This window comes from Elephantulus edwardii, unplaced genomic scaffold (assembly GCF_000299155.1).
Source record: "Elephantulus edwardii isolate Elephantulus edwardi_28Jun2011 unplaced genomic scaffold, EleEdw1.0 scaffold00228, whole genome shotgun sequence".
NCBI lineage: Eukaryota > Metazoa > Chordata > Mammalia > Macroscelidea > Macroscelididae > Elephantulus > Elephantulus edwardii.
Genome location: NW_006399978.1, coordinates 2257055 through 2269074, shown reverse-complemented (window position 1 = coordinate 2269074; position 12020 = coordinate 2257055). Strand labels below are relative to the sequence as shown.

General features: G+C 40.0%; 1 pseudogene; it reads right to left on the bottom strand.

Annotated features, from left to right (window-relative positions):
• Positions 1-2354: 2354 nt before the first annotated feature.
• Positions 2355-12020, bottom strand: part of LOC102848481 — a 149612-nt pseudogene continuing 139946 nt past the window's right edge.

Here is a 12020-nt window from a genome sequence, read left to right as displayed (position 1 = left end):
ATGCCCAGTCACTGTACCAAAAAGAGTTGGTTTACCATTTCAGGAAGTAGCATATGAGCAAAAACTAATGGTAATAAAGGAAGACGTTTAAGCTGCTCTGAAGGAATTGGCAAAAAATAAGTCCCTAGGAATTGATGAAATACCAACAGACATATTTCAACACAGATGCAGTCCTGGATATGCTCACCAGGATGTGTCAGGAAATCTAGATAACAGTTACCTGGCCAACTGACCGGGATTGATCCATATTTATACCCATTCCCAAAAAAAGGTGATGCAAAAGAATGTGGTAATTTTGAAACAATATCATTAATACGACATGCAAGCAAAATCTTGCTGAAGATTATTTAAAGACAGCTACAAGAGTATATTGACTGCTACCAGAAATTCAAGCGGTGTTTAGAAGAGGCCATCACTCTATGGATATTATTGCTAGTGTCAGATGGATCTTGGCTGAGAGCAGAGAGTACCAGAAGGATGTCTATTTGTGTTTTATTGACTATGCAAAGGTTTTTGACTGTGTGGATCAATGGAAATTGTGGCTAGCATTGAAAAGAATGGAAATCTCAAAACATTTGATTGTGCTCATGTGAAAGCTATTCCTAGACCAAAAAGCTGTTATCTGAACAACCAGCAAGGGAACATGGCATGGTTCATAGTCAAGAAAGGAGAGTGTCAGGGATGTGTCCTTTCTCCATTCTATTTCTATCTGTATACTGAACAGATCATTTGAGAGACTGGAGTTTATGAAGAAGTATGTGGCATCAGAAATGGAGGAAGAATCAACAATAACCTGCATTATACAGACGATACAACTTTTTTCACCAAAACTGAGGAGGTCTTGAGACACTTGTTGCAGAAGATCAAGGACTGTATCTTTCAATATAGATTGCATCTCATCATCAAGAAAACAAAAATATTCACCACCAGGCCAATAGGCAGAGGAGAGAAGATTGAAGTCGTTAACAATTTAATCTTGTTCAGATCCATAATCAACACTTTTGGCACCAGTAGTCAGGAAATCAAAAGATGAGTTGTATTGGGAAAATCTGCCGTCAAGGACCTCTCCAGAATGCTTACGAGAAATGTCAGTCTAAAGACAAAAGTGTGTCTTAACCAACCTAAGGTCTTCTCAATTGCTTGCTATGTATCCAAGAGCTGTGAAATGACAGGAGGGACCAGTCTTTGGAAAAGGACATCATGCTTGGAAAGATAGAAATCCATTAACCAGACAGCTGTTCTCCATTTCCTGGCATAGACTAGAGAGAGCATCTAAAGCTGCATCTGTTAATTGAAATAAGTCAATAGGTATCCTATGAATCCCTGCTGCTGCTGCTTCTTCTTCTTCTCCTCCTCCTCCTCCTCCTCTTCCTTCTTCTTCTTCTGCCAATGCCTTCAATTCAGCTTTTATTTCCTCCTTCATTACAATTGGCTCCTGTTCATATGGTACTTCCATCTGATTGTTGGAATATGTTAGTTGGTATTCTGTCACTTCCTGGGGCCTTATTTTTTGTCAGCTTTGTCAGTGAAACTTAAGCTTCTTCATTCATCTTCACAGGTTCTTGATCAGACAATTCTTTCTGATACAGTGACTTAGGTATTTCTTCTATTTTCTTTTGATGCTTCCTAGATAAGATTGTACCCATCTTTCAATATTGCAACTTGAGGCTTAAATTTGTTCTTCAGTTCTTTCAGCTTAAGTAATGCTGACTGAGTCCTTCCTTCCTTCCTTCCCTTTATTTATTTTATACTGGTTTATTTCCAAAGCTCAAATACATTGTTTTTCACAATGAATCTTTCCCATTTCCTTCACACACACACACCCACAACCAACCCCCATCAAATTTTGCAACCCTATGATTAACAACCCCCCCACGCCCTGCCCCTTATCCTCATCCCTCTGTTTCCACTCTCTCCCCTCTTGGATCCTCATACTCATTCTACAATAATGGTTTTATACAGTATTTGTCCTTGTGGGACTGAGTTAATTCACTCAGCATAATACTCTCCAGTCCCTCCTAAGTTAGGTAGTAATTTACAAACTCTTGCTCCTGTGTGCTATGTAGCATTCCATTGTGTAAATGTACCATAACGTCTCAATCCATTTGATTGTGGTTGGACAAATGGGTTGTTTCCACATTTTTGTGATGGTGAATAATGTTGCTATGAACTAGTCTCCGTTTGTTCCTCAGTTCTCTTTTCTCAGGGTATATTCCAAGCAGTGGAATACTTCAATGTTCAGCTTTTTTTTTTTCTTTCATCTCATGATGTTTTGTTTTTGCGGGTTTTTTTTTTCTGAGCAAGTTAAGGTGTTTTTTTATTAAGAAAGGGTGTAACGCAACTAAACAGTCCGCCTAGAAGCATTTGCGGTGGACGATGGAGGGGCCAGACTCGTCGTACTCCTGCTTGCTGATCCACATCTGCTGGAAGGTGGACAGGGAGGCCAGGATGGAGCCGCCGATTCACACGGAGTATTTGCGCTCAGGGGGAGCAATGATCTTGATCTTCATCGTGCTGGGGGCCAGCGCTGTGATCTCCTTCTGCATCCTGTCCGCGATGCCTGGGTACATGGTGGTCCCGCCAGACAGCACTGTGTTGGCATAGCGGTCCTTGCGGATGTCAACATCACACTACATGATGGAGTTGAAGGTAGTTTCATGGATGCCACAAGACTCCATGCTCAGGAAGGAGGGCTGGAAGAGTGCCTCGGGGCAGCAGAAACACTCATTGTCGATGGTGATGACCTGCCCATCGGGCAGCTCGTAGCTCTTCTCCAAGGAGGAAGAGGAAGCCGCCGTGGCCATCTCCTGCTTGAAGTCCAGGGCAACGTAACAGAGTTTCTCCTTGATGTCACGCACAATTTCCCGCTCAGCCGTGGTGGTGAAGCTGCAGCCTCGCTCGGTGAGGATCTTCATGAGGTAGTCCGTCAGGTCCCGGCCAGCCAGGTCCAGACGCAGGATGGCAGGGGGAGGGCGTACCCCTCATAGATGGGCACAGTGTGGGTGACCCCATCGCCGGAATCCATCACAATGCCGGTGGTCTAGCCAGAGGCAGACAGTGACAGCACGACCTGGCTGGCACGGGTGTTGAAGGTCTCGAACATGATCTAGGTCATCTTCTCCCGGTAGCCTTGGGGTTCAGGGGGGCCTCCGTCAGCAGCACAGGGTGCTCTTTGGGGGCCACACGCAGCTCGTTGTAGAAGGTGTGGTGCCAGATTTTCTCCATGTCGACCCAGTTGGTGACAATGCCGCGCTCAATGGGGTACTTGAGGGTCAGGATACCTCTCTTGCTCTGGGCTTCGTCCCCCACGTAAGAGTCTTTCTGGCCCATGTCCACCATCACGCCGTAGTGCCGAGGGAGCCCCACGATGGAGGGGAAGTCAGCCCGGGGGGCGTCGTCTCCCACGAAGCCGGCCTTGCACATGCCGGAGCCGTTGTCATCAAGCATGCGATGTCATCATCCACGGTGAGCTGGAGGTGGCGGGTGTGAACTGGCGATGGTGACTGTGCGAAGGGACCTGTGCTCCAGGGCAGACGAGGTGTCAGCTGTCAATGTTCAAGTTTTTGAGGAAGCACCAAACTGCCTCCCACAGTGGCTGTACCATTTTACAATCCCATCCACAATGTGTAAGAGTTCCTATCTCGCCACATCCTGTCCAAGATGTATTACTTGCTCTCCAGTTAAACTTTGCCACTGCTACCGGAGCGAGATGGTATCTCATTGTGGTTTTGGTTTGAATCTCTCTTGTTGCCAGTGATTTGGAGCATTTCTTTATGTGTCTGTTAGCCATTCGAACATCTTCCTCTGTGAAAATTCTTTTCTTGTCTTTTATCTATTTTGTAATTGGTTTATCAGTCTTTTTCTTGTGGAAGCCCTGTAGTATTTTTGTAAACTTTCATTATGAGACTCTTGTCTGACTGAGATGGTATTGCCAAATGTTTGTTACCAGTCAGTAGGTTTTCTTTTTACCCTCTTGGAAAAAAATTTCGATGCACACAGAGATTTCATCTTTAGAATGTCTCATTCACCAATTTTATCCTCTTCGGATTGTCCATTTCTAACTGTATTTGGCAGTCTCTTTATACTATACACTTTTAAATTTGATCTCAGTTTGTCTCTGATTAATTTTATGATCTGGGGCTTTACTCCCAGGTCTCTGATCCACCTTGGAGTTTTGTGGTTTTTTTTTTTTTATATTGTGAGATTTGGATCCTGTTTCAGCTTTCTGTAGGTAGCAGCCCAGTTTTGCCAGCACCATTTGTTAAAGAAATTGTCATTTCCCCATTTGATCGGTTTTATTTCCTTGTCAAATATCAGTTAACCATAGATAGCTGTGTCTATTTCTGGGTTCTCAATTCTGTTCCATTGGTCTATGTGCCTGTCATTGTACCAGTACCATACTGTTTTGGTTACTACTGCTGTGTAGTAGTAGGATTTGAGGTCAGAGAATGCTATGTCTCCCACATCATTTTTGTTTCTCAAAAGTGTTTAGGTTATTCGATATCTCTTGCATCTCCAAATAAACTTGACAATTTTCCTTTCCATCTCCTTGAAAAAGGAATTTGGTATCTACATTGGGGTTGTGTCAAATATGTATATAGCTTTTGGTAAGATTGCCATTTTCACAATATTGAGTCTTCCTTCCTATCCATGAACAGGGAACATTTTTCCATTTCTTAAGGTCTTTTTATTGTGTCTTGCAGAAATGTTCTGTAGCTTTCTTTGTATAGGGTTTTTGTTTGTTTTTTATATCTCTAGTTAGTTTCACTACTGAATATCTCAATTTGTGGTTGGCTATTGTAAATGGCATTGCTTTCATGGTTTCCTTATCAGTGTTTTCCTTGTCACTGTAGAGGAATCACACTAATTTTTGGATAGTGATCTTATATGCTGCTACTCTACTAAATTGGCCTACTAAGTCTGACAGGTTTTTTGTTGAGTCTTTGGGGTTTTCTGTGTACACTATAATATCATCTGCATATAGCGATAGGTTAGCCATCTCTTTGCCGATCTGGATGTCTTTTATTTCCTTCTCTTGTCGTACTGTCCTAGAAAGCACTGCCAATGCAATATTGGATAGAAGTGGTGGCAGTGGGCATCCTTGTCTGGTCCCTGTTCACAAGGAAAATACTTTTAGCCTTTCTCCATTGAGAATAATGTTGGCTCTTGTTTTTCCATATGTACTTTTCTCTATGTTGAGAAAATTTCCTTCTGTTCAAATTTTGCTGAGTATCGTAGTCAGGAAGGGGTGTTATAGTTTTTCAAATGCCTTTTCTGCATCAATTGCTAAGAGCATATGGTTCTTACCGGTCTGTGTGGTTGTTTGTTTGTTTGTTTGTTTTGTAATATCTTTGCCTGGTTTTGGTCTTAGGGTTATGCTTGCTTCATAGAATGACTCTGGGAGTGTTCCTTCTTTTTCAATTTTTTGAAATAATTTAAATAGAATTGATAATAGATCCTCTCTGAAGTTCTTTGCACACTTAATTATAATACTTTGTCTTCATGAGCTGTCCTTTGAAATCGTCTGTTCTACTCTTTTACTTTGAAATGTCTTCCCTTTGTTTTGGTTTCTCAACATTCTAGTACAATTTTCTGAGTCTCTTCTGACATCCATTTTGTAATAGGAATAAATAAATAGGAAAGTATAAAGTATGGATCTAGGAAAATTACATTTTGTAAAAAATGAAACAGAACAAACACATAAAGACCAACATTCTAAGTATTGGCCACATTGAATCAGACAATCATATGATCTGCTACACTAGGAATGAAAAAGTGAGAAATAATGGGGTTGCTTTATGGTAAAAAAAAACCCCAAATCCATTTCAAGTTCTCCCCTGAAAGACATTGCTGTCAGTGACAGAATACTATCCATATACATACAAGGAATGCCTGTTAATATAACAATAATATTTAAATATAAACTCCAACAACTAAAACCAAAGTTAATGAAATTGAGGATTTCAACCAATTTTTGCAGTCTTCAATCAATCAAACATGCAACCAAGATTCATTAATAATAATAATTTACAAAGTTGGGAACCAGAGAGAAGGATTGGTAGCTGGAAATTTAGGACTTGATGACAGAAATGAGGCTGGGATCAGATGGTTGAATTTTATACTATCAATGGTTATTACAGTAATGGTGGCTATATACATATAGAATTCCCTGATGGACTACATAGAAATCAGATTGGAGAAGCAAAATATCAGCTGCCAAACCTGGCCAGGTACTGACTGTGGAACAGAACATCAACTATTTATGTGCAAGTTCAAACTGAAGCTAATGAAAATGAAAAAAAAAATTCACAAGAACAAAAATATGACATTGAGTCTATCCCACATGAATTTAAAAACTATCTATCAAACTATAGCTTTGAGGCCATCAGCACTAATGATTAAAGATCAGATTAATTGTGGAATACATCAAGGATATGATCTGTGAAAAGAGCAAAAGAATTAAATTACAAAGACAAGGAAGAGACCAAAAATGAATCACATCAGAAGGTTCAAAAAAGTAAATTAGTATTGTTTTAGCCTTGCAGGTATATTGATCCACATAATCTGAGTGCAGTAAAACTGGCATTGTTGTTATAACTAACTGTAGTGATTATTTTTTAAAAAGAATAAATTTATGCTGAAATAGTGCAAAAAAGTTTATAGATAATCATTTTGGCATTACCCCCTCTGAGTGTGTCTCTCAGTGCAGTGTTCACCAACCCCTCTACTGACACCACTAGTGTGTGTTTAGATTGGTCATGGTCCTTTTTAGTTGAGAAAGGTTGTTATGAATCATTGCTGTCACTTTAGGGAATATGTATAACTGCTCTGAGACTTAGCTTTGTCTTTGATAAATGGAAACATAACAGTCACACTTTGGAATTGCCATTTGTGATTGATGGGGAGGATACAATCAAGTCATAACAGAGGGCCAGTTGCTGCTGGTGCTCAATAAACAGAGGGCACATCTACTGCTCTTGTCAGCGTTGTTGTCCCAACGTTTTTCAATATAACATTTTTTGACCACTTACGGCATAGAAAAAGAAAGAAAACCTAGATAATTGAAACCCATCAACTTCCACCAGCCACATGAAGGAATATAAGTAATAGAATTTCTATTCACTTTCACCAGACACAAGAAGCATAGGGCATTTTGTCTGTTGGTAAACACCATCACGTGTTGTTGGCAAGATATGGTGAAGCATAAGGTCTGAAAAATGCACAGCTTTGGGAAATATGTTGACCACAACTGAAAAAAAACCCCTAAGGAATAAATAATGAGCTTGAAGTATTCACTGAACAATAAAGTATAAGATTAAAAGGGAGCTTTGATGGCATAGTGGTAAAAGAGTTATGCTGCCAGCCCAAAGGCATGCAGTTAAAATCCATGAGCTGCTTCATGGTGAAAAATAGGGGTGATTTCCTCCCATGAGACTTAAAGCTTGTGAAAACCCACTGAAGGGTTAATCAAAAGTTGCGTCTGACTCAGTGACACATAACAACATCATCAACAACAACAACAGCAGAAAAAAAGTAAGATTAAAATCTCGACATTCTATGTTAACAGCTTGCTATCTATTTATAGTAAAACCAATTTCTTTTGGGTTAGAAGTGTTGTATTTTTCCTTCTTCATGAAATTAAAACATTGATTTAGTAGAGTGCCTCCTATTGTAGGTAGTGAGTTTGGAATGTGGAACATCTCCCATGGTGTTCCTACACCTAACCTAGGAAACACTACCTACAACACTCTTAGTTACAGGAGGAGCTGAGAGCCTATGCATTAGAGGAAAAAGTAAGCTTTTAGAAATGTGAAAGAAATTCAGAAGGGTTTCAAACATTGTTCTTAGGTCAATGATCAGTCAGAGAACACAGGCCTATGCCAAAGCTAATTTTGTGGAAAATGACACACACGATCTATACTTACCACACTATGCTACACTGGCACAGTTCCACACACATTTTATGCACGCTTATCATACATCCATCCACATCAATACATAGGCTACACACACCCCACATAAACTCATCACATGCACACTGTATGGACCCCACACTGACGCACATATCACACATGCCTCACAGTCACCACACATGCACATAAATGCACTTAACATTGATTAAACACACCACACAGCTCGAAAACATTCAACATATATATCCTACACTAACATGCATATTATTCACACTTCACACACACACACACACACACACACACACACACACCATGTCTACAACTCTTAAAAGGAAACCCAGATAATTCTTTAACTCTTGCACTCATTTCTGAGGAGTGTTTTCAGAAGGTCAGCAGTAAAACCTTTCAGTTCTAGTTGTTGTTGCTGTTGTTATGTGCTGTCGATTTGCTTGTGCCTCATAGCGATCCTGTGTACAACAGCCCTGAAATCTGCTCTAGCCTGTGCCAACTTTACTGTCCTTGACACACATACCTACCCTCGTTATCCCAGTCACTGTCTCAATCTACCTCATCAATGGTCTCTGTCTCTTTCTCCATTCCTCCACTGTTCCGAGCATGATGTCCCTCTCCAAGGACCGATCCCTCCTGTAACATGCCCAAATTGTGTCAGACAAAGCCTCAGAATCCTTGCTTCTTAAGGAGCAGCCTGGTTTCACCCTCTCTAGGATGAATCTGTTCTTCTAGCAGTCCATGGTATATTCAATACTCTTCTCCAGCACCAAAGCTGAATGGCATCAATTCTCTTTCTACAATCCTTAGTCATTGTCCAGCTCTCTGATGCATAGCAAATAATTGCTAAGATTATGGCCTGAATCAAGCGTACTTTAGTCTCCAGACTGACATCATTGCCCGTCAGTACTCTGGAGATGTCCCTGACAACCGACTTTACCAGTGCGATTCGTCTCTTGATTTCCTGGCTTTCTGGTACCAAGAGTGTTGATTGTGGAGTCAAGCAAATGAAAGCTGTTTACAATATCAGTCTCTTCACCATACTTCATGATGCTAATAGGCCGAGCGGTAAGAATCATTGCTTTCTTGATGTTGAGCTTCAATCCATATTGAAGGCTGCAGTCCTTGGTCTTCTGCAACAAGTGTTTCAGGTCCTCCTCAGTTTCAGCAAACAGGGTTGTTTTATCTGCATAATACAGATTGTTAATGAGTCTTCCTCCAATCCTGATGTCACATTTCTCCTTATAGAGCCCAGCCTCCCCAATGGTCTGTTCTGCATACAGATTGAAAAGATATGGAGACAGAATACATACCTGGTGTACACTCTTCTCAATTTTGAATGATGCAGTGTCTCCTTACTCTGTTCTGATGACTGCCTCTTGGTCCAAGTATATGATTTGCAATAAGCACAATCAAATGTTCTGAGATTCTCATTCTTCTCAGAGTCAGCCACTGTTTATTGTGATCCACACAGTAAAATGCCTTTTCATAGCCAATGAAATGCAAACATTCCTCTGGTGCTCTCTGCTTTCAGCCCAGAGCCATCTAACATTAACTACAATATCCCTAGTACCATTGCCTCTTCAAAACTGAGCCTGCACATCTGGTAGTTCTCTCTGTTGATGTGCTGCTCTAGTCATTTTTGGACAATTTTCAGTAGAATCTTGCTTGCATGTGATATTAATGATATTGTTTGATAATTTCTGCATTCTGTTGAGTCATCTTTCTTTGGGATAGGAACATATATAGATTTCTTCCAGTCAGTTGGCCAGGTGGTTGTCCTCCAGATTTCTTGGCACAACTTGAGGGCAGCATCTGTTTGTTGAAATATGTCAATTGGTATGCTGTCAATTCCTGGAGCCTTATTTTTGCCAATTCTTTCAGAGCAGCTTGAACTTCTTCCTTCATCACCACAGGCTCTTGCTCATACGTTGTTTAATGAATTTCTTCTGTGTCAGCCAGTTCCTTCTAGTACAGTGATTCTGTATACTCCTTCCATCTTCTTTTGATGCTTCTTAGGTCATTAAGTATTCTGCCCAAAGCATCCTTAAATATCGCAACTCAAGGCTTGAATTTGTTTTTCAATTCCTTCAGCTTAAGAAATGCTGAGTGAGTTTGGCCCTTTTGATTTTCTGACACCAGCTCTTTGCATGTTTCATTATAATACTTTGCTTTGTCTTCCTGATTTGCCCTTTGAAATCTTCTGTTCAGCTCCTTAATTTCTTCCCTTTGCTTTGACTTCTCGGTGCTGTCAGAGTCTCATCTGATATCAATCTTGGTCTTGTTTTGCTCCTCTGCCTTTGTAATGACCTTTTGCTTTCTTAATGGACAATATTCTTGATATCCTTCTGCAGCTCATTTGATCTTAACTCATTGGTGTCAAGGCCTCAAACCTGTTCCTGAGATGGTTTTGAAATTTGAGTGGGATAGACTTATGGTCAAATTTTGGTCCCTGGGGATTTGATTTCATTTTCTTCAACTTCAGCTTGAACTTGCTTATAAGTAGTTGGTGGTCTCTTCCACAATCAGCACCTGGCCTAGATTTCACAGCTGAGATTGAGCTTCTCCAATGATTCTTTCCACAGATGTAATTGACTTGATTCCTCTGCATACTATCAGGTGAAATCCATGTGTATAGCCTGCATTTGTGTTTCTTATAAAAGATATTTGCAATGAATAAACCATTGAATGTACAGAATTCTATCATTCTATCTCCAGCTTCATTTCTGTCATTAAGTCCTTGTTTTCCAACTACTGATCCTTCTTTCCTGTCCCCAACTTTTGCATTGCAGTCACCCATTATTATTAATGCATCTTGATTGCATATTTGATCTATTTTTGACTGGAAAAGTTGGTAGAAGTTAAATAATTGTTTCACAAGAAACATTTTTTTTAAAAAAAAATAGCCAAGTACAAAACAGGAGTCTCATACATTAAGCAAAGAAAGTGATCTCTCAGAAAGGAAAAACAAATGAGGTAAAATCTAGTCTTTCCCAAACTTTGAGCCTGGAGATAGTTTCCAGAATATGTTACACAGAAAAGAAATCCAGATCAAATGTTCTCCTGCAGCTGAGAGACACAGTTGAGAGTCTGAGTGGTAAAGATGGCTAGAGTTTATAAGGCAGAGTATTTAGAGAAGAGAGCTGCACAGAGAATTGCAGATCCCAACCATGTAGGTGAACATGGATCAAAGAATGTAAGTGAGAAAAAGAATCACATGAAAAAAGGAGCATCGTTCTCAGAGCTCATATACCACCAGAAATGTTTCATGTTCCTATTAGTCAGAAGCAGTTCTGGTTGCCTAGTGGGTAAGGAGTTGGCTGCCAACTCAATGGCATGTGTTTCGAATCCACCAGCTGCTCCAAGGGAGAAAGATAGACAAACACTTCCTGTGTGACTTACAACCTCAGAAAATCCTCCAGAGCATCAGCTACTTGTCAGGTCTGACTTGACAGGACTAACAACAAACAACATTAATCAGAGTGTAAAACTTCATTGTTCATGGTAGAGTATTCAGAAGGGATGTCCCACAGGAAGGGAGAAAAGTTAATCTTAAGCTAAAAGCTCATCATTAATATCACACGCAAGTAAAATCTTGCTAAAGTTTATTTTAAAATGGCTGAAACAATACATCAACAGAAAATTTACAGTAATCCACTCTGGTTTAAAAAGAGACTGTGAAACAACAGATAATATTACTGATGTCAGATGAATGTCAGTTGAAAGCAGAGACTACCAGAAAGATACTTATTTGCATTTTATTGACTATGCAAAGGCATTTGGCTTTGTGGATCAAAACAAATTATAGCCATCATTGAGAAGAACAGGAATCTAAGAATACTTACTTATTCTTATGCAAAACCTGTACATAAAATAAGAAGTAGTTGTCTGAACAGAACAAGGAAAACAGGAAAATTGGACCTCAAGATTGTATCTATTCAATCTGTATGCTGAGCAAATCATTCAAGAAGCTGAACATCAGCCAGACGAAGAATGTGGCATCAAGGTTGGTGGAAAACTCATCGATAACTTGCTTTATGCAATAGACATAAATTGCTTGCAGATAGTAAAGAGGACTTGAAACACATACTGCAGAAG